At 34.9% G+C, this 26,247-nt stretch overlaps 1 protein-coding gene across 1 annotated transcript in view; it reads right to left on the bottom strand.

Moving 5' to 3' along the window:
* The window catches only part of BANK1 (B cell scaffold protein with ankyrin repeats 1), a 315,422-nt gene that overhangs the window by 148,516 nt on the left and 140,659 nt on the right, over nt 1-26,247 (bottom strand). The gene's annotated exons all lie outside the window — the stretch shown is intronic.

The following is a 26,247-nucleotide window of genomic DNA, read 5'->3' as shown; positions in this document are numbered from 1 at the left end:
ATATATTTTAAGAAACAAATTTTGCATTTTAGACAGTCTTGTTATAGGTAGTCAGAAGTAGCTTTTGAGATTACTATAAAGATTGCTTTCCACAGATCCAAAATCACAGTATTTCATCCCCTTTAAAACATCTAATTTAAAAGGGAACACGTCTAGAAATTCTGACTGGAAATAGTTCTGACTGTAGAACCCATTTGGGAAAGAAATGGATTCTTGCAAAACTAGGAAAAATGACAAAAATTCAAAATATTGGAAGAATGGGGAATTTGGCAATAGATTAAGATTTCATCAGGTAATATTTCAGGAAATGCTGCGTCTCAGGTAGAGGGGTGATAAATCACAGCTACTGCTTGGCCTGTGACTTTCAGGAATGTGGGGTGAATAAACCACAGCTTTTGCAACTTAGACCATGTTATTATTGCCTGAGATAGGGAGAGATGAGAGTTGACTGAATGTCGTTTAAAGTACTTTGGGGACTGAGGATAATTTGCTTTGTATAATTTTTATAAAATATGGGGGTATGAACAGAGAACATGTATTCACAGTCTGCATGCAAAGGCCTTGCAGACCAGCTTGGGATGCATTGCCATTAGTCATTATCATTACAGTAAATAGCTTTTATGGACTGAAGTTCCCTAAGAGCTATCTTTCATTCATGTACTCAAGTTTGATATATGTGTTGTTATGTTTTTTGTTTCTCCTGGTAACTTTTTTATTTTTAATCTTTTGGGGTACATAGTAGGTATATATATTTAAGGGGTACATGAAATATTTTGATATAGGCATGCATTGTATAACAATCATATCAGGGTAAATGGGGTATCCATCATCTCAATATTTATCATTTATTTGTGTTATAAACATTCCAGTTATACTTTTTTAGTTATTTTGAAATGTACAATTATTATTGACTGCAGTCACCCTGTTGTGCTATCAAATACTAGATCTTATTCATTTTATTTAACTATATCATTTTACCCATTAGTCATCCCCACTTTCCCCCATCCTTACTACCCTTTCCAGTCTCTGGTAACCATCATTTTATTCCTATCTCTATGCGTTCAATTGTTTTATTATTATTATTATATTTTAAATTCTGGGATACATGTACAGAACGTGCAGGTTTGTTACATAGGTATACACATGCCATGGTGGTTTGTTGCATCCACCAACCTGTCATCTACATTAGGTATTTCTCCTAATGCTAACCCTCCCCTAGACCCCCACCCCCTGACAGGCCCCAGTGTGTGATGTTCCCCTCCCTGTGTCCACGTGTTCTCATTGTTCAACTATCACTCATGAATGAGAACATGTGGTGTTTGATTTTCTGTTCCTGTGTTAGTTTGCTGAAAATTATGGTTTCCAGCTTCATCCATGTCCCTGCAAAGGACATGAACTCATCATTTTTTATGGCTGCATAGTATTCCATGGTGTATATGTGCCACATTTTTTTAATCCAGTCTATCATTGATGGGCATTTGGGTTGGTTCCAAGTCTTTGCTATTGTGAATAGTGCTGCAATAAACATATGTGTGCATGTGTCTTTATAGTAGAATGATTTATGATCCTTTGGGTATATACCAGTAATGGGGATTGCTGGGTCAAATGGCATTTCTGGTTATAGATCCTTGAGGGATCACCATGTTGTCTTCCACAATGGTTGAACTAGTTTACATTTCCATCAACAGTATAAAAGTGTTCCTATTTCTCCTCTCTGCGATCTGTTGTTTTCTGACTTTTTAATGATCGCCATTCTAACTGGCATGAGATGGTATCTCATTGTGGTTTTGACTTGCATTTCTCTAATGACCAGTGATGATGAACATTTTTTCATATGTTTGTTGGCCACATAAATGTTTTCTTTTGAGAGGTGTCTGTTCATATCCTTTGCCCACTTTTCTATGGAGTTGTTTGTTTTTTTATTCTTGTAAATTTGTTTAAGTTCCTTGTAGATTCTGGATATTAGCCCTTTGTCAGATGGATAGATTGCAAAAATTTTCTCCTATTCTATAGGTTGTCTGTTCACTCTGATGATAGTTTCTTTTGCTGTGCAGAAGCTCTTTAGTTTAATTAGCTCCCACAAATGCATGAGAATACGCAAAGTTTGTTTTTCAATGCCTGGTTTCTTTCACTTAACATAATGTCCTCCAGTTCTATCTATGGTGTTGCAAATGAAACAGCATGGTACTGGTACCAAAACAGAGATATAGACCAATGGAACAGCACAGAGCCCTCAGAAATAATGCCGCATATCTACAACCATCCGATCTTTGACAAACCTGACAAAACAAGAAATGGGGAAAGGATTCCCTATTTAATAAATGGTGCTGGGAAAACTGGCTAGCCATATGTAGAAAGCTGAAACTGGATCCCTTCCTTACACCTTATACAAAAATTAATTCAAGATGGATTAAAGACTTACATGTTAGACCTAAAAGCATAAAAACCCTAGAAGAAAACCTAGGCAATACCATTCAGGACATAGGCATGGGCAAGGACTTCATGTCTAAAACACCAAAAGCAATGGCAACAAAAGCCAAAATTGAGAAATGGGATCTAATTAAACTAAAGAGCTTCTGCACAGCAAAAGAAACTACCATCAGAGTGAACAGGCAACCTACAGAATGGGAGAAAATATTTGCAACCTACTCATCTGACAAAGTGCTAATATCCAGAATCTACAAAGAACTCAAACAAATTTACAAGAAAAAAACAAACAACCCCATCAAAAAGTGGGCAAAGGATATGAACAGACACTTCTCAAAAGAAGACATTTATGCAGCCAAAAAACACATGAAAAAATGCTCACCATCATTCGCCATCAGAGAAATGCAAATCAAAACCACAATGAGATACCATCTCACACCAGTTAGAATGGCGATCATGAAAAAGTCAGGAAACAACAGGTGCTGGAAAGGATGTGGAGAAATAGGAACACTTTTACACTGTTGGTGGGACTGTAAACTAGTTCAACCATTGTGGAAGTCATTGTGGCGATTCCTCAGGGATCTAGAACTAGAAATACCATTTGACTCAGCCTTCCCATTACTGGGTATATACCCAAAGGATTATAAATCATGCTGCTATAAAGACACATGCACACGTATGTTTATTGTGGCACTATTCACAATAGCAAAGACTTGGAACCAACCCATATGTCCAACAACGATAGACTGGATTAAGAAAATGTGGCACATATACACCATGGAATACTATGCAGCCATAAAAATTGATGAGTTAATGTCCTTTGTAAGGACATGGATGAAACTGGAAACCATCATTCTCAGCAAACTATCGCCAGGACAAAAAACCAAACAGCGCATGTTCTCACTCATAGGTGGGAATTGAACAATGAGAACACATGGACACAGGAAGGGGAACATCACACACCGGGGACTGTTGTGGGGTGGGGGGAGGGGGGAGGGATAGCATTAGGAGATATACCTAATGCTAAATGACGAGTTAATGGGTGCAGCACACCAAAATGGCACATGTATACATATGTAACAAACCTGCACGTTGTGCACATATACCCTAAAACTTAAAGTATAATAATAAAATTTAAAAAAAAAAGGACTGCATTCTTTTTTATGGCTGAATAGTACTTCACTGTGAACACATACCCCATTTTCTTTATCCATTTTTCTGTTGAGGGACACTTAGGTGGCTTCCAAATATTGGCTATTGTGAATAGTACTGCAATAAACATGGAAGTGCAGTTATCTCTTCGAAATACTGATTTCCTTTCTTTTGGGATCCAGTGGGATTGCTGGATCATATGGTAGCTCTATTTTTAGTTTGTTGAAGAACTTCCAAACTGTTCTCCATAGTGGTTGTACTAATCTACATTCACACCAACAGTGTATGAGAGCTCCCTTTTCTCTACATCCTTACCAGTATTTGTTATTGCCTGTCTTTTGGATATATGCCATTTTAACTGGGGTGAGATAACATCTCATTGTAGTCTTGATTTGCATTTTTCTAATGACCAATGATGTTGAGCACCTTTTCATATGTCTGTTTGTTATTTGTATGTCTTCTTTTGAGGAATCTCTATTCAAATCTTTTGTCTATTTTTTAGTTGGATAATTAGATTTTTTTCCTATAGAGTGTTTCTGGTTATATATATATATATATATATATATATATATAAAATATACCATATATATGATATATATATCATATATGTACATATATACATATATGTATACATGTATATGTATCATATCATATATGTATACATATCATATATGTATACATGTACATATATGATATATATAAATATATATATCATATATTTTTTCTGGTTATAAGTCTGTTGTCAGATGAGCAGTTTGCAAATATTTTCTCCCATTCTGTGGGTTGTCCCTTCACTTTGCTTATTGTTTCCTTTGCTGTACAGAACCTTTTAACTTAATGTGGTCCAATTTTGCTTTGTTTGTCTGTGCTTACGGGGTTTACTCAAGAAATCGTTGCCCTGACCAATGTGCTGGAGGGTTTTGCCATGTTTTCTTTTAGTAGATTCACAGCTTGAAGTCTTAGATTTAAATCTTTAATCCATTTTCATTTGATTTTTGTATATGGTGAGAGACAGGGGTCTAGTTTCATTCTTCTGCATATGAATATCCAGTTTTCCCAGGACCATCTATTGAAGAGACTGTCTTTTCTCCAAGGTGTATTCTTAGCACCTTTGTGAAAAATGAGTTCACTGTAGATGTATGGATTTATTTCTGGTAATTAAACTTCTTAATATGAATGTAGAGAGAGGATTTATTCCATGTTTCGTATATTCCCTAGGCACCCCTCTAAACTAATTACTTGAGGGAAAGATGACAGATTCTATTAATTACGGTGTTACACATAGATAAGATTTTCAATAGCATTTGATGATAAATTATATAATAAATGTGTTGAATTCAAAAAAGATTCCTTTTAACTCTCCCTCTTTCCAAAAATTCTTGGTAAGTGATTTCAAAAGTTAAAATAAATACCTTCTCAAAAAGTAGATTATGGGTCTTGGGTTGAGACATTAATGGTATATTTCTCTCCACTTAACTAATGAGTAGTCCCAGTGCCCCACTAATGAGCCAAATGTATTTTTCAGCAAGTTAACAGCCCACAGAAAGATTTACATTTCAATTTACATTCACAAGGCAATTTTCTGACACAGCTGTTTTCCTGATTGACTACTTAAGAACTTTTCTTATAACTTTTTTCATTGCTTTGCTTGTAGAATTGCAGTGTGTGTGTTCAGTTTTACTATGTTAATTTGGGTAACCTGCTTTCTTCAACTATAAAAAGATTTTTAATTAAATAAAAACAAAACAAAGATCCCTGTCCTCATGGTACTTATATTCTGGGGATGGGTTGGGGTGAGGTGAAGGCAGACATAAAGGGTACCATGAGGTATTCTAGAAAGTGATAAGTGCTATGCAAAAAGAAAAAGTTGAACAAAAATAAAGGGTAATTAGAATGGCAGATGAAGTGCGGTGGGTATTGGCAATTTTAAATAGTATGGTCAGAGGAGACCTCATGAAGAAGATGACATTTCAGCAAGAGAGTTAGCCATGGTATTGCTGTGAAAAAGGCAGGTAAACACGGCTCATAAAATAAGTGTGTAATGAAGAATTGTGGCACTGGTAAATGTGTATGAAATTCAAAAGAAGTTCTCCTAGTAAAATTGTTTTGAAATGGCATTAGAATATCAGCGCAGTCATAATAGTGCTTGTTACAGTGCTACATAGGGAATTGTCCATTTATTTATGAATTGTTCTGATAGTTTATAGGTAAGTCATTGGTTTTGTTTTGGCTTTTTGTTTGGTTATGTTTCAGCTATGGTCATAAGGTCACTGACTACATTAGTTAGGAGGTTTATTAATTCTTGATTGTCTTGTTTTGACAGAAATGACACAAGGAGATCTTATCATAAATCTCAAGACAAAGGAGTAGCTCTGGTTTCTAAAATTCATTTGGAATGCATGCGATGGAGGCTCTCACTGCTCATAATTTTCTTTTATTTCCATCAAAGGGATGAAGAGTTTCTCCTTCAGTGACCACAGTCATCGTTTCCCATCTCTTCCTCCCAATTGTCTGTTTCTCATTGTAGCTTCTTAGTATGTCAAGGTCACATACACAATTCAGTCTACGCCCCTAGTAAAACATGAGTAGAAAGATATTGAGAGGCTCTTTTCAAACAAGTAAGTTGTAGGACTGCAGTCTTTTTTAAAAAAAAAAATTAATACTAAGCTGTTTCAAAATATTCAGCATACCCTCAGGCTGCTAACAAGAGTTTTTATCTACTCTGGAAATTCCATCAGTTATTGCTAATACATGTTTGGCCTTCTTTCTAGTAGTAAGAGATCCTATCCTATGTACTTAATAGCTTTACCCTTATCTCTTGTCTTCATACCCTGTGAAGCTTAATAGTGGCGCCCAGACCCTAAGGCAGTGTTCACAATATTTACGTGGTTGCAGTGAAATATGCGTTCAGACACCAGGGTTTTTTGTTTGTTTGTTTGGCAGCAAACCAATGGATGAAAAGACTCAAATCACTCTGAAAAAGCCAGCAATAATTATGGGGTAATCTGGACTCCTAAATGACAGTGTCTCATAGAATTTATAAAACTATACACAATTAGGGCACTATCAGTTCGGTAACCCTTCAGCATTGTCATGAGATCTGAATAGAGCTGTTTACTGCCCTGACCACCTTCCACTAGACTGTGAGACAGAATTCTCCTCTTTCAATAAATGTTTGACCTTCCATTGCTACACAGTTGATGCTACTTTCTTAATGCTGATTTTTACAATAATTTGTTCCTGTATCTATATTGCATTGTGCTACCTAGCTCAACATTTTCTTTGACAGTCATCAGTATAACATTATATATGCCAAATTACATTTTAAAATAACTTATGAATCAAATATGATGATATACTTGTGAAGAGGCTGCAACACGATAGTGAGAACCACTGCCCTGGAAAATACTCACCTTTATAAGGCTACAGACATAACAACTCTTGTGTATTGGGCAGAAGGTGCCAGTGGCACAGCCATGTAAAATCCCATATCCCTTTAATATGCTTTTCTTCCACTGAGTTGCTTTTTCTGAAAAGAAATTACTGCCAGTGAATGCTCTCATGCTTAGCTTTTTTTTTTTTTTTTTTTTTTTTTTTTCTCCTTTCTTACCGGTCTCTCTGGTGGCCATTGAATACGCTACCTGTTACTCCAACATAAATAAAACTCTAAATCTTATTTCCACTAGTTTCTCCAAATAATCTCCCTTTCTACGGTCCTATCCCTACCATGGGCCATTGTTTCTGGTAAATTTTGAAATAGCCATTTGCTAAGTATTCATGCCATTATTATGTCTAAAACTCATGCTTGCATTTGAATGGGAAGAGAGTTTGCAGTGTAACTAATTCACACTACAAGTTGTGGAAACAAGAATATTTTCAGTGTATATTTTCCGGGTGATAATATGGTATTGCCAAAATATAAGCCATTTCAAAACCACAGGGAAAAGACAGGAATATCAGACAGCCCTATATAAACACCTTTGCCAGATTCATTTTACAAAGCTAAAATATAGCTATAGAGCTATACACTAAAGATAAATTTAGTTTTACTCTGTAATTTTTACCCACGCACAAAATCTATTGTTTTGTTTTTAATCTAACTGTGAGAGGTTGGTTTGTTGAAAAGAACACTTCTCTGTTCCGTCTCATCCAGCACATGTATATATTTTCCCAGAGGAATGAGTGGTCTCACAATATTTCTTCTTTCAGAAGTGTAAAAATCTTACTCACAAGGAAGAGAAATATCTGATTAAAGTAGGAAATAGACATTTAGCGGATGGCATATAATACATCAGCTATAATTTTATCTTCAGTTTTCCTTTTAGAAGCTATCCAAGGTGTGCTCTCTGGTAATAGGGTGATAGCTGTCTCTAGCAACATGGAAGTCCTCCATTTTCTGACATACCACAAATTATTAAAATTTTTATATATAAATATTTAAGAAAACAAACTTACAACAGGACAACTGAGGTGAAATTTAAAGAAAAGTCCCCTTTAAAAAGTCCAAATTTTGACTTCATAGTGAAACAGAAATTTTACGTACATACACAAACATATATAGGCATATGCACACACATATAAAAACATTATTCAAATTCTATTTAATAGATCTACTTGCCAAAGGGATAAGGAAATCAGGAAACAGTTGAATTCTAGGTTTATTAAGGTTAGAGTGGGATTGGTGGAAAATCTTTTGCTAGTATTTCTTAAGGAAGGATCCACCGACGTTTTGGATAGGCCAGTTCTTCACAGGGAGGGATTGTCCTCCACATTGCAGGGCATTTAACATTCATCTACTAACAGTCAGTAGAACTGTTCACCCATTAAAACAGGTCCCTTTACTTTCTTAAAATACTTCCCAGGAAGTACTTAAAAATTACCACAGGATCTTAAACAAACTACATTTTTTTGTAAAGGAATATTTTAATCATTTTCATGTTATTTTCCTAAAACAACTTTAGTTAGTTACTCCTGAATTGTTATGGATTTTTATAGCTTTGCTGTGGCCCATGTTCCTGCTCCTCTCTTTCTGCCTTCTAGGGCTCTGCATATCTCTCACTTCATCTCCAGCCCTCCAGCCCTCTCTCCGTGTCAATATTCCACACTCAGTTGCAGCTCCAACAGCAAACTGTAACACGATATGATTAAACTAGCATTCAGATTATTTCCTCATCTTGATTTTACCATTGAAAGATTGAGGGAAGAAAATATCATAGAGATTTAAAATCAAATCAATACTTGTGTTATTCAGAGTTCACCAGAGTAACAGAACCAATAGGATGTACACATGTTATATAGAAAGAGATTAATGATAAGGAACTGACTTTTGCAATTATGGAGACTCGTAAGTCCCCAAATCTGCAGCTGGCAAGCTAGAGACCCAGGAAAGCCAATGGTGTTGTTTTAATCTAAGTCCAAAGGCCTGAGAACCAGGAGATCCCATGGTATAGTTCTAGTCCAAAGGCTAGCAGAAGGAAATACAGAAAGAACTGATTCTTAAGTTCAAGACCAAAGGCAGGAAAACACAGACATTCCAGTTCAAGGAAAGGTTCCAGTTTTGATCTATTCAGGCATTCAACTCATTGGATGACGCTCACCGATATTTGGAAAAGCAATCTGCTTTGCTCAGACTACAAATTTAAATGTTAGTCTCATTCAAATTATCCGTACAGAAACACCCAGAATAATGTTTGACCAAATATTTGGGCATCTTGTGGCCCAGGAAAGTAAGTACCTAAAATTAACTATCACAATACTCTTTTTTTTTTTTTTTTTTTTTTTTTTTTTTTTTTTTTAAATTCACATATTTATTATCAATTGATTTTCAACAAGATGCCAAGAACACATAATGGAGAAAGGACAGTCTTATAAAATGGTGTTAGAAAAACTATTTATCTACACACAAGGGAATGAAATTAGACTTTTATCTCATACCACATACAAAAATAAACTCAAAATGGATTAAAGACTTAAAAACCTAAGACCTAAAACTGTAAAACTACTAAAAGAAAACAATACTTCATGACATTGGTCTATGTAATAACTTTTGGGATGAAACCCCCAAAACAGGCAAAAACAGACAAATGAGGTTGCATCAGAGTAAAAACATTCTGCAAAGCAAGGGGAACAATCAACAGAGTAAATAGGAGAAAAATATTTGTAAACCACCTTTCTGACAAAGAGTTAGTATCTAAAATATATAAGGAACTCAAAGAACTCAATAGTAAGAAAATAAATAGCCCAATTAAAAATGAACAAAGGACCTGATAGACATTTCTCCAAAGAAGACATACAATGGTCAATAGATGTATGAACAAGTGTTTAACATCCCTCATTGTCAGGGAAATACAAATTCTAACAACAAAGAGATATCACCACACACATTAGAATGGTTAGTATCGAAAAGATGAAAAATAAGTGTTGGTGAGAATGTGGAGACACAAGAACATTTGCACTCTTCTTGGGAATGTAAATTACTACAGGCATTATGCAAAACCATATGATTGATCTCAAAAAAATAAAAATAGAACTACTATATGATTGAGCAATCCCACTGCAGAGTATATATCCAACGGAAGTGAAAATATTGTGTAGAAGAGATGTTTTCAGTCTTACATTTATTTCAGCATTATTCACAATAGCCACAATATGCAATTAACCTAAGTGTCCGTCAAGAGGTAAATTGATAAAGAAAAATATGGTATAAAAATATCCAAACAACTCTATAAACTCAATAAATTCCTCAGCATTTTGTACTGGCCCAAAGCTAGTGGCTTTTATCTCCTCTCTTGTTTTATATATATACACTTTTCCATAAGCATGAGCCATAACAACTGGATATAATTCCCTCATATTACTTTGTTTCTTGCCACTTCTAACCCTGTCTTTGTTGTGTGACAACTATCCCTTCTTAAAGATTGAACTCCAATATCCCACCTATCAGCAATGATTCACTGATGTCTCTAGCTCTCCAGTTAAATACACCTCTTCCTCTATTCACCTGGATTCTTGATTAGCCATGCTTCTAGCTTCTGTAAATTTCATAGTGGACGTGACTTGTTATGGACAACTTAATAATAAGCTTGAGGCACATTACTTGGCTTCCTGCCTCCCTCATCATCAGCCCCACTCCTCAAGAAGAACCTTTCTCCTGGAGGAGACTTTTCAACTATATACCAATACATTTACATGTAACATACAAAAATATTCTACTTCCACCTATGCTTTCTAAAGGTTACATTTATGATGAAATATATGACTCAAAAAGAAATTATTTTAAAAAATCACTTTATTAAGGTATAATTAACATACAAAACCTTGTATGTCTTGGACTGTTAGCACTGTTATAACAAAATATCATAAACTGGGTAGCCTATAATGAACAGAAATTTATTCCTTAGATTTCTAGAGTCTGGGAAGTCAAGATCAAGGCGCTGGTACATTTGGTGTCTGGTGAAGGCTGCTTTCTGGTTCATGTGTGCTACCTGCTCTCTGGTGCTTATGTGATGGAAGGGGCAGGGCAGCTCTCTGAGGCCTCTTTCATAAGGGCACTAAACCCATTGATGGGGATTCCACCCTTATGTGCCAATCAGCTCCCAAAGGCCCCACTTCCAGGTGTCATTACGTTGAAGATTTGGTTTTAACATATAAATTTGGGGCAGGGGGAGAAACACAAACATTCAGACCACAGCACTGTACATATTTAAGGTATAGAAGTTAACATGTTTGAATATAAGTATACAACTGTGAAACCATCACTTCGATCTGTGTCATAAATGTATTCATCTCCAATATTTTCTTTCAAAAGATATTAATAGGGTAATTCATACATAAGCAAATATAGTTTGTTACAGAAGAACGCCTTAGAAAATTTCTAAAGTGAAGCATTGCTTAGCAATGAGGATATGTTCTGAGAAATGTGTCATTAGGCAATTTTGTTACTGTACAAACATCATAGAGTGTATTTACACAAACCCAGATGGTATAGCCTACTACACACCTGGGCTATATGATATAGCCTGTTGCTCCTAAGTTACAAACCTGTGCATCATGTTACTGTACTAAATACTAGGGGCAATTGTAACACAATGGTATTTGTGTAACTAAACATAGACGAGGTACAGTAAATATACAGTATTATAATCTTATGGGTTATACATAGTCTGAACAAAATATCGTTAGGTGGTGCATGACTGTATCTGGAATATTCATCCTTCAAGAATTTTTCTATATGATGATAAATCAGTAAGTAGATATAGTCGAATGTGTCTTCACCACTTTCCTGCTTTCTTTTATATGAGCTTTCTCTGCTTGTGGTATTACTGCCTAGTAAAGTGGCCTTATGTTTGATGATACATAATACTCATGATTGCAAGACTATGTAATACAAAGCATGTTAATTTTTACTTAACATGTTTTTATATCAGTGTGGTAATCTTCACATATATTTATACATTTATCTTTTTCTTTGAATTTGGTTTTTGCATAAGGAGAACACTAAATAAAATGATAGTGTGATGCTTTTGTTTGTTTCACTTTAGGAATTTCTAGTAAAGAATGCAGGCAGTTGTTACTAGGTTTGAGAGTATAGTTATTTTGGTCTACCTGGCTGCAAGCCAGTATGTCTGCTTTGCATGACTATTTAGGGTAGCTGAATTCTCACAGCTATTTCTTTCAAATATATATTATATTCCAGAAAATTTTTCTAAGAGGGTTTATAATCCTATATCTTGACTCTGTGCCATGAATGTATATAAAGCTCATCAATTTGAACCTATTTTGCTTATATTTATTTAAGAAAAAAATAAAAAGTAATACTTCTAAGTGAAGAGCAAAATATTTAGAATTATGAGGAATACAAAAAATTGTATAAAACTCAATGCTAAACACCAGAAATTTGAAATACAGTTGAAGATTATCTAAAGAAAAATAAACTAACTATGTAAAAAAGGATAGTAACAACCACTAATTTAACGTATCTGACCATATATAATATTAAACAGTTTGCATACATTAGCTTATATAGTCTTCCTCCAAATGCTTTGGGGACTGTATAATTATTTCCATTTCCCAACTGGAAAAACTGAGATGTAGACATTTACTTTAGCTTGTTTAATGTTACACAATTAGTAAATGGCAAAGCTAGAATTAAAATACAAATGTCTAACCCCAAAGTTACAGTATCTCTACAAAAAAAAAAAAAAAAACTCCACAAGATACTATAAAGATAAATGGAATTTGGGCAACTTTTCATATATAAATAATAAAAACATGTAGAGGAAAGAAATGCTTTTGGTTAGCATGCTCGTGGAGTTTCTATAAGAGCTAAACATTACCATGTGTATTAGTTTTCTTTTGTGGATGTAAGACATTACTACAAACTAAATGGCTTAAAATAACACCTTTTCTTAAAATTCTAGAGCTCACAAGTCTGGTTTGGGTCTCACTGGGTAAAAGTAAACATGCTGGCAAGTGGGCTTCATCCCTGGGATGCAAGGCTGGTTCAATATACGCAAATCAATAAATGTAATCCAGCATATAAACAGAACGAAAGACAAAAACCACATGATTATCTCAATAGATGCAGAAAAGGCCTTTGACAAAATTCAACAACCCTTCATGCTAAAAACTCTCAATAAATTAGGAATTGATGGGACGTATCTCAAAATAATAAGAGCTATTTATGACAGACCCACAGCCAATATCATACTGAATGGGCAAAAACTGGAAGCATTCCCTTTGAAAACTGGCACAAGACAGGGATGCCCTCTCTCACCGCTTCTATTCAACATAGTGTTGGAAGTTCTGGCCAGGGCAATTAGGCAGGAGAAGGAAATCAAGGGTATTCAATTAGGAAAAGAGGAAGTCAAATTGTCCCTGTTTGCAGATGACATGATAGTATATCTAGAAAACCCCATTGTCTCAGCCCAAAATCTCCTTAAGCTGATAAGCAACTTCAGCAAAGTCTCAGGATACAAAATCAATGTGCAAAAATCACAAGCATTCTTATACATCAATAACAGACAAACAGAGAGCCAAATCATGAGTGAACTCCCATTCACAATTGCTTCAAAGAGAATAAAATACCTAGGAATCCAACTTACAAGGGATGTGAAAGACCTCTTCAAGGAGAACTACAAACCACTGCTCAAGGAAATAAAAGAGGATACAAACAAATGGAAGAACATTCCATGCTCATGGGTAGGAAGAATCAACATCGTGAAAATGGCCATCCTTCCCAAGGTAATTTACAGATTCAATGCCATCCCCATCAAGCTACCAATGACTTTCTTCACAGAATTGGAAAAAACTACTTTAACGTTCATATGGAACCAAAAAAAAGCCCGCATCGCCAAGTCAATCCTAAGCCAAAAGAACAAAGCTGGAGGCATCACACTACCTGACTTCAAACTATACTACAAGGCTACAGTAACCAAAACAGCATAGTACTGGTACCAAAACAGAGATATAGATCAATGGAACAGAACAGAGCCGTCAGAAATAATGCCACATATCTACAAGTATCTGATCTTTGACAAACCTGAGAAAAACAAGAAATGGGGAAAGGATTCCCTATTTAATAAATGGTGCTGGGAAAACTGGCTAGCCATATGTAGAAAGCTGAAACTGGATCCCTTCCTTACACCTTATACAAAAATCAATTCAAGATGGATTAAAGACTTAAATGTTAGACCTAAAACCATAAAAACCCTAGAAGAAAACCTAGGCATTACCATTCAGGACATAGGCATGGGCAAGGACTTCATGTCTAAAACACCAAAAGCAATGGCAACAAAAGCCAAAATTGACAAATGGGATCTAATTAAACTCAAGAGCTTCTGCACAGCAAAAGAAACTACCATCAGAGTGAACAGGCAACCTACAAAATGGGAGAAAATTTTCGCAACCTACTCATCTGACAAAGGGCTAATATCCAGAATCTACAATGAACTCCAACAAATTTACAAGAAAAAAACAAACAACCCCATCAAAAAGTGGGCGAAGGACATGAACAGACACTTCTCAAAAGAAGACATTTATGCAGCCAAAAAACACATGAAAAAATGCTCACCATCACTGGCCATCAGAGAAATGCAAATCAAAACCACAATGAGATACCATCTCACACCAGTTAGAATGGCAATCATTAAAAAGTCAGGAAACAACAGGTGCTGGAGAGGATGTGGAGAAACAGGAACACTTTTACACTGTTGGTGGGACTGTAAACTAGTTCAGCCCTTGTGGAAGTCAGTGTGGCGATTCCTCAGGGATCTAGAACTAGAAATTCCATTCGACCCAGCCATCCCATTACTGGGTATATACCCAAAGGACTATAAATCATGCTGCTATAAAGACACATGCACACGTATGTTTATTGCGGCATTATTCACAATAGCAAAGACTTGGAACCAACCCAAATGTCCAACAATGATAGACTGGATTAAGAAAATGTGGCACATCTACACCATGGAATACTATGCAGCCATAAAAAATGATGAGTTCACGTCCTTTGTAGGGACATGGATGAAATTGGAAATCATCATTCTCAGTAAACTATCGCAAGAACAAAAAACCAAACACCGCATATTCTCACTCATAGGTGGGAATTGAACAATGAGAACACATGGACACAGGAAGGGGAACATCACACTCTGGGGACTGTTGTGGGGTGGGGGGAGGGGGGAGGGATAGCATTGGAAGATATACCTAATGCTAGATGACGAGTTGGTGGGTGCAGCGCACCAGCATGGCACATGTATACATATGTAACTTACCTGCACATTGCGCACATGTACCATAAAACCTAAAGTATAATAATAATAATAATAATAATAATAAAAAACTAAGTGAGATTAAAAATAAAAAAATAAAAAAATAAAAATAAAAAAAAAAAAAAAAAAAAAAAAAAGAAAAATATTTTTCTCTAGACAATACTCTTAAGAGTCAATAAAACTGTGGTAATAAAGTAGCCAAAGAACAGAGCAAAGGACAGTGTTAAAAAGTTACGTACGTGACAGCCATAACTAAATTTAACTCGACCTACAAAAACTAGAATTTGGTATTTTCTTTTTCTGTATTCTGAGAGGTGCTTTAGTCCATCTGCATAAAACACAGGTAAAACTGAATTTGGACCCAGACTTCCATCTGAATTGAATCCTTTGTGATGTTTAGCAATAATTTTACATAGAAAGATTGTCAGATTTGTAGTGGGACAAACTGTTAGAGAATATACTAAAAATGGTTAAGTGTGCCTTTTCTAAGTATTAGATGTAATCTAGTGCCATGTTAAAGCATGTAGAGCTACACTGCCTGGGTTCAAATCTCAGCTCTACTTATTACCAAATGTGTGACCTTGGGCAAGCACTTAAACACTCTGTGCTTCAGTTTCCTCATCTGTAAAACCTGGATAATAGGACTGAGCTGTTACAAAGCAGCAAAAACAGATACTAGTACATAGCAAGTACTATATAATTTTTTGCTAATTTTATTGTTTTTGGCTTATATACTAACATGTTATTTTTTTCCAAAGTATTTCACTACTATCTGATATTTCACTGGTGAATGGCTATGGGGGTAAAATTGGAATTTTGAAGGACAGATAATAAAGAACACTCCCTCCCTTGTTTATCACTTTCAAATGTGAGCTCATGAGACCAGTGACTTGTCTGTCTTATGTTACTGTAACTGTAACAATACTCAACGAATAGTACATGCCCAATAATTTTAGAAAGAATTTATTCTTTTTATACAACATAAAAGAATGAATATGTAAATGAATATATATAGATTCATATATACACAAATAAACACACACACGCACCCACACACACACACACACACACACACACACACACACAGAATGGGGGGAGGTAGAGAGCATCTACTCAGAGATAGTCACTGCTGAGCATGGCAGATACAATGATGAACACACATTCTCATAAAATTTACAGTTCTGTGGGAGAGATATTCAACCAATATCCACATACATATAATTACTATGGAACTATAAACTCTGATATGTTCTCATCAAATTTATAGTCTAATAAAGGAAACATTCTAGATTTGAATTTATTAATATATTAATTATTATATATTAATACTTGATTAGAAGTGTTATGAAGATGCCATGAGAGAAGGAAAAACTAATATTAAATGAATGTTTTATTTATATAACGTGATATTGAGCGTGGTGTAACAAATATATCATTATTTCTTGTAACTAGACTTCAATTAAATTTTTTTTACTAATTAAAAAATTCGCAGCATTTACCACCTTCTGAAATTACTTTGTGTGTTTATTCATTTTTAGTCTCCCCCCAACAAACTATTAATACAATATAAGCACCAGGAAGGATTATCAACATTAGCTGAATGTTGCTAAATGCAATCTCTGGCTACTTTAAATGATTGCAACTTAAATTTTTCTGAGAACTGAAAAACTCCATTGACTTAGTAAGTAGAAAATAGACAAAAAATAAAGGATAGTACATATATTCATTCCCTGAGAAAATGTTACAGTTTAACCCGTTTAAGGAGAAAATTTGATAAATATTGTTTCCTACATTTGTTTTGAAAGCCATATACAGTAGAAAAGAGAAAAAAATTCATGTGTCATATAGTTTTTTAAAATTAGAAATGACTTAAGTATTACAATAATTCACTTTCAAAGTGTTTAAAATATTAAAATTTATTTATGGGAAGTTTTAAAATGGTGATGATAATATCAAAAACGGTGCTGAAGTTTTACAAATCCCAAAGGCCTTTCATACATATAATTTGGACCTTCCAACAATCTGATGTTTCATGAAGTAGATTTTAGAGAGGAGTCAAAGTACAAGGTTTCCTCCTTTCTCCTTCCTCACCAACAATTCCTAACATATCAGATGTAGACTGAGTGCTTGCTAAATATTTGGGAATTATTATGGTAATAGTATAGTGATGAGAGTGATATTTTATTCAGAGGCATTGTATGGACATCAGGTTGGAATGTCAAGAAAAGAACAAAGGAGAAGCCAAAATTGGAAAGAATCATTTGAATCATTACAGAATTCAAGAAGTGAGACCATAAGGTTAGTAGGTTGTTATGAGTAGCCATCTTTTGGAGGCTATTTGGTGGCTTCACAGCTCACTAACTCTCCAACTTGTTAGCCTCAGTTTCTCAAAATGTAAACTAAGTAGAAATTCCTCAGAGGGTGGCAGAGAACATGGAACCAGAGGGTGTGCATAAAGCTTCTAACCCAATCTGGCATATAATAGGCTCTGAACAAATGTTCAGCGCCAGGCGCTGCTCTCCACTCCCACAATGCTATTGTAGTTGCACTGTGGGCTTATTTAGTGACGTGGTCCAATACTGCAGTAATGAACCAGATTGCCTGGATAATTGGCATTCTCCCCTTCAAATGCAAGATTGATAGGTTCAATATAAGTCTATGCAGTTACCCATTCTTATAATAGACAGTTCTCATTAAGGAAATGGATTAATTGGCTTACTGATATTTTACCAAGAGCCAAATTTGAATAAGTGAACTCGGCAGTACTGAGAAAAGAAAATTAAACACTAACAAAAGGAGAAGTGTTCTTGCTTAGGCTGAAATCTCAGCCACAGGCTCAAATCAGGGGTCTGAGTTTACAATTTGTCACTATGAATGGACATTATAATATAATGTCTGACAGATAAAAATGCTCTGATTTTTTTTTCCCTGACAGTTCACTTTCTCCACAAGACACTCATACCAGCTGGAGAATGAATGTTGTCTCCTCCTCTACATTTTCTTGAGGGCTTCCAAACCACATGTCAGGAAATGTGTTTCTAAAATAGCGTCATGCTTCACTCTTGTTTCCACAAACAGCTAATAAGACGTATTTGCGACAAACTAAATTAGAGCAAAATATTCATCAGAATTGTCCCCAAAGTATCATAGAGCTCATGCTTCATTAAAAAAATTTATCTTAATCTCTCTCATCTCCCAATAAATCATCTTTCCAATGTTTGGAAAGGCTTATTGTTATGATAACTAATTTTTAAGGAGAAATATATAAATATGCACATACAAATATACACACACATGTTGCTAAATCAAAAATTTGATTATCTGTCCTATCTTAGTTGACCTGTCAGTAGCATTTAATGTAGCTGTCTACTACCTCATCTGTGAAAATCTTTCTTTTACTTGACATCCAGGTCAATAGATTTCTTGATTCTCTTCTTACCTCAAATGCTGCTCATTGTTGGCCTTTTCTGTTGGTACTCCCTATAACCTCTACTTCCAAACTTTGGAACATAGTAGGCATTTCAAATTTAATGTGTCCCAAGCCAAATTCCTGATTTTTCCTAACAAGCCATTTCTTCATTCAATCTTCCACATCTCAATAAATGGCAATTAATTCCATCCTCTGCTTCTACCAACATACTTGGAAATATCAGTAACTACTCACTTTCTTTTATATTCCACCACCAAAGTCAGTAAATTCCATTGCCTATACTAAAAAACAATGGCATATTTCAAACCTAACCACTTCTGGTTGTCTTTGCTGCTGTCATCCTAGTGGAAACTACCATCTTTTTATGATCTATCATCTGGACTATGGGAGTAGTTGCTAGTCAGGTCTTATCTGTCCTTCTTGCTCTGTACAGTCTGTGATCAATATAGTTGTGACTCTGATCAATTGAAATCATATGATGCCTGATATGGTTTGGCTCTTTGTCCCCACCCAAATCTCATCTTGAATTGTAATCCCCACAATCCCCATAATCTCCATATGTCCAGGGTGGGACCAGGTGGGAGGTGATCAGATCATGAGGCAGTTTTCCCCCATGCTGTTCTTGTGAAAGTTAATGAGTTCTCACAAGATCTGATGGTCTTATAACTGTTTGACAATTCCTCCTTCTCTCCTTTCATCCGCGGCCATACAAGACGTGACTGCTTCCCCTTCCGCCATGATTGTAAGTTTCCTGGGGTCTCCCCAGTCATGTGGAACTGTGAGTGAATTAAGCCTCTTTTCTTTATAAATTATCCAGTCTCCGGCAGTTCTTTATAGCAGTGTGTAAACAGACGAATACAATGCCTCTCAGAATTCTCTAATGCTTTTCTCCAAAATACCAAATTCTCATCATTACCTATACGGCCCTACAGATCTGGCCTTACTTATCTTTCTGACACCATCTAATTACTATTTCTTTTCTTTCTCACTTACTTTGCTTCAGTAACATTGGCCAACTGGCTCTTTTGTGGATATCCACATCCTACCAGAGTCTTTGCCCTTGTTGTGCCATTTTCTCTTATTGGAATACCTGTCCATATAAATGCATGAATTTCTCTTTCATAGTTTTAGGCAATTACCAAAAAGGACCCCTCAGTGATACTTCCCTGACTACTCGTTTCAAAATTGCTCCCCCTCCCATCTCCTTTTACACACCACTTTACGCAATGTGGTTCTTTATATTTCTTCCTGGCCTTAAACATTAATTTCCACTGGACACATTGTATATCTTTATTTATTTATAGTCTTATTGCCCATTAGGGTAGGAGTTTTGGTCTGTTCTGAATTTCCAGTGTCTAGAACAATGCTTGGCACCTAATAGATAGTCAATAAATATTTGTTGAGTCAATCAATCTATTTGTTAAACTAAAATTGGAGACTGTTTTCTGGCTCAAGCGAGAGTTGATTAATTTATGGAAAACAAACCCAAAATTTAGCCTTCAACTGGTGCCATTTATTTTCTTTTTATACTGTATTTTTTAGAGGCAGAATAAGTCAATCATAATCTTTACTTTCTCGCATCTATATATATATCACAAAGAGAGTGTTGCTACATAAGGAGAAATGAAAAAAATTATATTGTTGAGGCTCAGAGCTGCAATATTTGATGAATATTCTTGTTTTTTCATAATACAAGTCTGATTCTTTTCATATGACTGGAGAGGCCTTTACATGAATTTAAAGTAAAAACCATTTCATGATACTAGTAGAAAAGTATATACCCAATCTACATTGGATTATATTAAATACCCTTTCCTATCTTCAAGAATTAAGAATGATGGAATTCAAAGCCAGTTAATGGAGAAGAATTTCCAGGAACAACATTTTTCCAATGAAATTTTAATTCAATTGCCTTTGCATATTTTCCTTCTGAAAGGACAATGCCATGTGTTTATTTCACGAGGGCCATGCTCTACAGATACGGTGTCAATACTGTTTGCTTTAATTACCATTAATGATTAATTTTGCATTCTCTGAAATTGCATTTCCTTTTGACCAGCAGGCATGTAAGTGAGAGCTCTAGGTTAACCTGTTCTACACAAGCTAATTGGTTTGAAAGAAGCCAGAAAAAAATGAAAGAAATAAAGTTTAGAAGGTTTCTGAGAAATCAGAACTCTAAAAATTACAAAAACTTAGGTAACCAAGGGTCTTTAAAGACCATTTAGCCCCCATAGGCAAGGATGTGACTCTTAATATGATCCTGGAGACTGCCAGCATCTGAAGCAAATGTATAAAAGATAACAAATTACCTATTTAGAATAAGATACTGTTTCAACTTTAAAAAATTATTTAATGATGTATTAAGGATCTCTATTGGAAAACAACTGTAAGCACACGTATATTATTTCCCTCTATTACTTTCATAAATTGCCTTGTTATCTGTGGGTATTGAATTAATTTTAATGCAATGAGCATAAAAATCATTACCTACTGAGGCATAGGTAATGAAAATCATACCATCACTTGTCCTCATATACCATGATTGCATTCATAGCAGTTATGGCATTTGGTACAATGAAGATAAAAGCAATATATTATAAATTCTTCTGAACTATAAGCTGTTATATCTAAATTTTCCACCCTAGCTCTGTTCCATATACCTGAGAACAGTGGGAAATGGGCTTAAAGTGTAGATAGAGGGCCTTACCCTAACTCTAAATAATATTTTTTCAAAAGTGAGAATAAATAGATATTCAAATAAATATTACAAGATAAATCTCATTTAGGAATAAAATTATGATATCTCCTGAAAACGCTAAGATTCCCTTCTGCCTGGGAAAATAAGATGTGGCTTTTCAGAGTTCAGCTGTTGCTAGGACAAAGTGCCCTCTAAGGTTTATCAAAAGGGTCATTATTCTTAGAACAATTTTTAACAATAAGCTATTTTTTAAAATACTAATTATTCAATTGAGGGAAGTTATGAAGTAAAGGAGTAAATAGATCTTGGAATAAAAAGGATAACAAATGTCTACATTATGAAAAATGTGTCTCCTGTTTTTATGAGAATATAACATTTCTGATTTAAAAAACCTGAATGATGAATACAATACATTATGCTTATTCAAGAAATTGGAAACACAAATCACACACTATATTCATTTTACAAAACCTCTATTTTGTTGAATTTTAGGGCCAATTTATCTTTTGGTGATGTAAATTGATAATGCAATAATCTGTTTTTGTGTCTGAGTTGTAAAAAACGTTCAAGGACTATTCAGATATTTTACTCATCTTGCTTTTCCCAGTGATGCTTGCTCCCCTCCCCAGCTCACTGCCAAATGATTATACGGCTGTGGAGGCTAGCTGTACATCATCCTGATCTTTTCTGCTTCTGTTTCCTCCTCTGCTGAGGCAGAATAATGAATGAGAACCCAGGAAAACTTTTAAAAAACTATATTCTGTGTATATGGAAAGAGAGTGTACAGATACTGGTAGCTATTCTAGCAACTTTATGAAAATATAAATCATTTATTACACAGCAAAACACTGAGAAAACAGTGGCTGTGACATCTGAGAGTAGTTATTCCTGAGAATTACAAATGGGGTTTTTGCTTGACTCTGTTAAACCAAACTAACATGATTTCTGGGAGAAAGAGATTACTTTAAGCAGTCTCACACACTGGGCTTAGTGGACATGAGAAATGTCTTTCCTAATGAACATTCTACTGATGAATAGCCTAAGGACAGTTTTCCTAAATAATATATTACAACTCATAAAATTAATTTGGGAAAATTGTTTTTACAGGTTTGTCTATTTGAATCTAGTTATATCATACATGTTGCATTAAGCATACAACCTGTGCAAAGTGTATAAATAAATAAATAAAAATCAAGTATTTTCTTAGAGTTTGAGTAGGCAAAAATACCACAAACAATTAGGTTTTTATGTACTTACCATTAAGTTGTGTATGAGCTCTTTGGGGCTCTACAAACATTTTTTAGTGTATATTTTACCAAAATCCCATATAAAATGTTAAGTTTTCTTTTAATAGATGCATAGCCTTTTGTAGGTCGTTATCATAAGTTAAAAAATAATACGCATTCTATGAAGAAAAGTCAATAACAAGATTTGGTTTTCTGGCCTAAGAAGTCAGAGTTTACCTACTCTGCCTTCTTCACACAACTGCACATCCCATTTCTTTCACCATATGCATCCTTCACCTTTCCCATTAAGTGCTTATTTAAAATCCTGTTTATAAATTTTCTTCTGCTTCACGCAAATTCCACATGATTTCATTTGTTCCAGTTGTGACACTGCCTTTTAATCACAAGTGAAGAGAGTGCAGAAAGAACCTTTCCTGATGGGGAAGACAAGAAAGTCACAAGGGGTCAGTGGACCTTCGGAAAGAGGGCAGGGTCAAAGAAAGCAATGTCAAAGGTTGTGCCAAAAGATGTCTGAAAGAAATCCACTGGATCTGATACACAGTTGATTATTTATGGCTTTTGACAGAGCAGCTTTAGTAGTGAGCTAAATGCAAAGCACATATATATGTGTATATATACATATATATGTATATATGTATATATATAGTCTTTAAACAATACAAAACTATATGTCTATGTAAAGCATGTACATATATATTCTTGAAACACTTTTTCAGGGAAGAGTCAGTGTAACGAGAGAGATTAATGATGCAAGAAAAGAGAAGGTATGATTGATAGTGAAGTCTAAATTTGATATGAATAACAATAAGCCAACAGAAAATAAGGTGAATGCAATATTTTTTGTGGGTCTTCTATATATTTAATAATTTCACATTCATTTCATCAAATCCTAAAGTGCTCTATAAGGAATTATTTTTTCCAAGGATGCAAACTTAGTGTTTGATGAAGTTAGGTTTAAAATCCAGACCTGGCTGAATCCCAAGACTCTAGGAGTAAAGGAAAATGGAAAATTTGACAGTAAGGCAAAAAGATTTAAGGGAGTTTACATAGCACGTTTAGAGCTGCAGAGTTAGGGCATCAAAACTGGGTCTGAGGACTTGCAGAAGAGAAAAATTCTGTGATAGCCAGATTTTTGAAAGAGATTCCTTAGTTTCAAGCACAAAACTGACACATAAATTTATAATGCATGCAGTCAAGAGCAATTATGTGACTTACTCTAGTTTCTTCAATTCTAACAGAACAGAACATCAATATTGAATAAAAGCCAGAATTCCAAAATTCATACTAGTTGGGCCTATTAAAATATATGCTGAAGAGAAGCAGTAGGGCTGTCTATGAAGTCTCCAAAACTAAACTTTAAAAAAATTCCAAGTATAGGAAATATGACCAATTATTTTATTTAACATATGTGACCTAGTTAAATATATGATCGGGAGAGTGAAATAAGACAAGTCTTTAAATTGGACACAGACCTTCTGCACCATCAATGAGAAAAATACATGCTGAGCACCTTTAGTGTACCTGATGGTGGGAGGTGAGGAGAGCCCACTATCCATCACGAGCTTCCAGACTTATAAGAAAGGAAAAACTACATAAGCAAAGCAGGATATGCTGCCATTTAAACTGAATTATATAACACTGATATATACTGAATTAAATGGAACAATCTACTTGTAAAATACTGGGAGGGCAATGCTGAGAATGAGAGAAATAAAGAGCCAAGAAGAGTGAATGTTTACTAGCCTAAACACAAAACCTAACTTCTGAGTAATTGGTTCTCTATATTAGCCAGTCAATTATTGCTCATATTAGGGATATTGTAAGTCCTTAACACCTACCCCTCCATACCTGTATTTTAAACCCAAGCCCTTGACTATCTGAAAAAGATTAGGGCCTGTCAGTCAGATACTGGAGGGCAACAAAATCTCTCTGTCTCACACACACACACACACACACACACACACACACACACACACACGGGCCCAGTGTCCACAGGGACAGCAGTGTAGGGATAGATTAAGGAGAGCCTGATGCCACAGGAATCCCATCGCACACATGAGCAATAGAAAGATTCCCAATCAGGAGTACTCCTGAAAAGCCAGTTAGAGAATGTGCATGGAAAGCTGATTTTCCCATTTCTTAAATTTTCTTCATCAATATTTATAATTAACAGCTTATTATATTGATGAGGAAAATTTAAGATATTTAAATATTTAAACCAAGCTACAAGTGAACACAGTGGTGGAAGAAGAAAGATATTTTCTGGATATTGTTTCTAAGATAAGTGAACACCTGTCTCCAATTCCATAGCTAGCCAACAGAGGAGAATGTACTTTTCCTTGTCTATTTACACATTGATGTAATCATTTTGTTAAGGGTTTTAAACTGATGGGGATGGATGGGGTGATATATGTGAGCTAATACAAGCAAATATTATTTATATCTGTTTGCTTAAAGTACAGACTAGTCTTGTACACTTTATCTTAAATCTCAAAGCACCTCAATCTGAGGCCAAGTTCCAGTTTGTTTTCAACTTTTCATGCACATTTTATTTAAGAGATAAGTTTCTGAAGACTGAATCAATCATCAATGTCACTATTTACTATTTAAAATGTCCTGGGCTTTCCTTATGAATAATGCTAAGCAAATCATTGTTCATATCCAGTTGTGAACTTAAGTACCACATCTTTTGCCATTTCCCCATCTACTTTTCATATTAATTCTCTCAGGTGACATTGTTGGAAACTGAAAAATGAGTAGATATTTGAAAGACTTTATGGATTATAGAAATATATGATATTATTATCCAGTAATAGCACTGAAAACATAAATGAAGTACAGATGTTAATTACATAACTTTATCAAACATGAAAGCTATTCATTCATAATGAAGAGCCTCTGTTCATAGACTGTGTACAAATTATTAACCTCTCAAATAAAAAATGTCATGAAGCAATGTAAGAAATGTGATTTCAGGCCCCCTTCTTCTCCTACTCTCCTCCTTCTCTCTTTCTTTCTCTTCCTCCCCTCCTTCCTCATTCTTCTCTTCATCTTCATCCTCCTCCTTCACATACCTAACAATAAGACATGGGTGCCACTTGGTTTATGAATGCTTGCTAATGATTTTGTGTTTTCTCTGTATTTTTCTAAAATCATAATTGGCTCTTTCCTTCTACCCACTTTATTCAGTGATGACCCAAATCACCGTATTGTAACTCCCTGTGAAATTCTGAAATGAGCAATGTTTTACTGATGGGGGATTAGGAAGTACTGGGCAAATCAGTAAATTAGTTAGGAGCAAAATATGTTGGAATTTAAAAATAGATATGTCTTCAGTAGAAGTATAGCCCACTGGTAGACTGTAAACCTCAAACTTAAAAATATCTGCTCCTTTAAACTATTCTGAAACAATAGTTCATGAAAAATTTGAATGCATTTGTGATGATCTTAGATTTATCAGAATCTAAGTCATTATAACACAAGTAATATAGAGGCTTTAAAGCAACAGTAAAGTATTTTAGG

Source organism: Pongo pygmaeus, chromosome 3, assembly GCF_028885625.2.
Source record: "Pongo pygmaeus isolate AG05252 chromosome 3, NHGRI_mPonPyg2-v2.0_pri, whole genome shotgun sequence".
Classification (NCBI taxonomy): Eukaryota; Metazoa; Chordata; class Mammalia; order Primates; family Hominidae; genus Pongo; species Pongo pygmaeus.
Note: the sequence above shows the minus strand (reverse complement) of the source record. Positions and strands in the feature narration are given on the sequence as shown.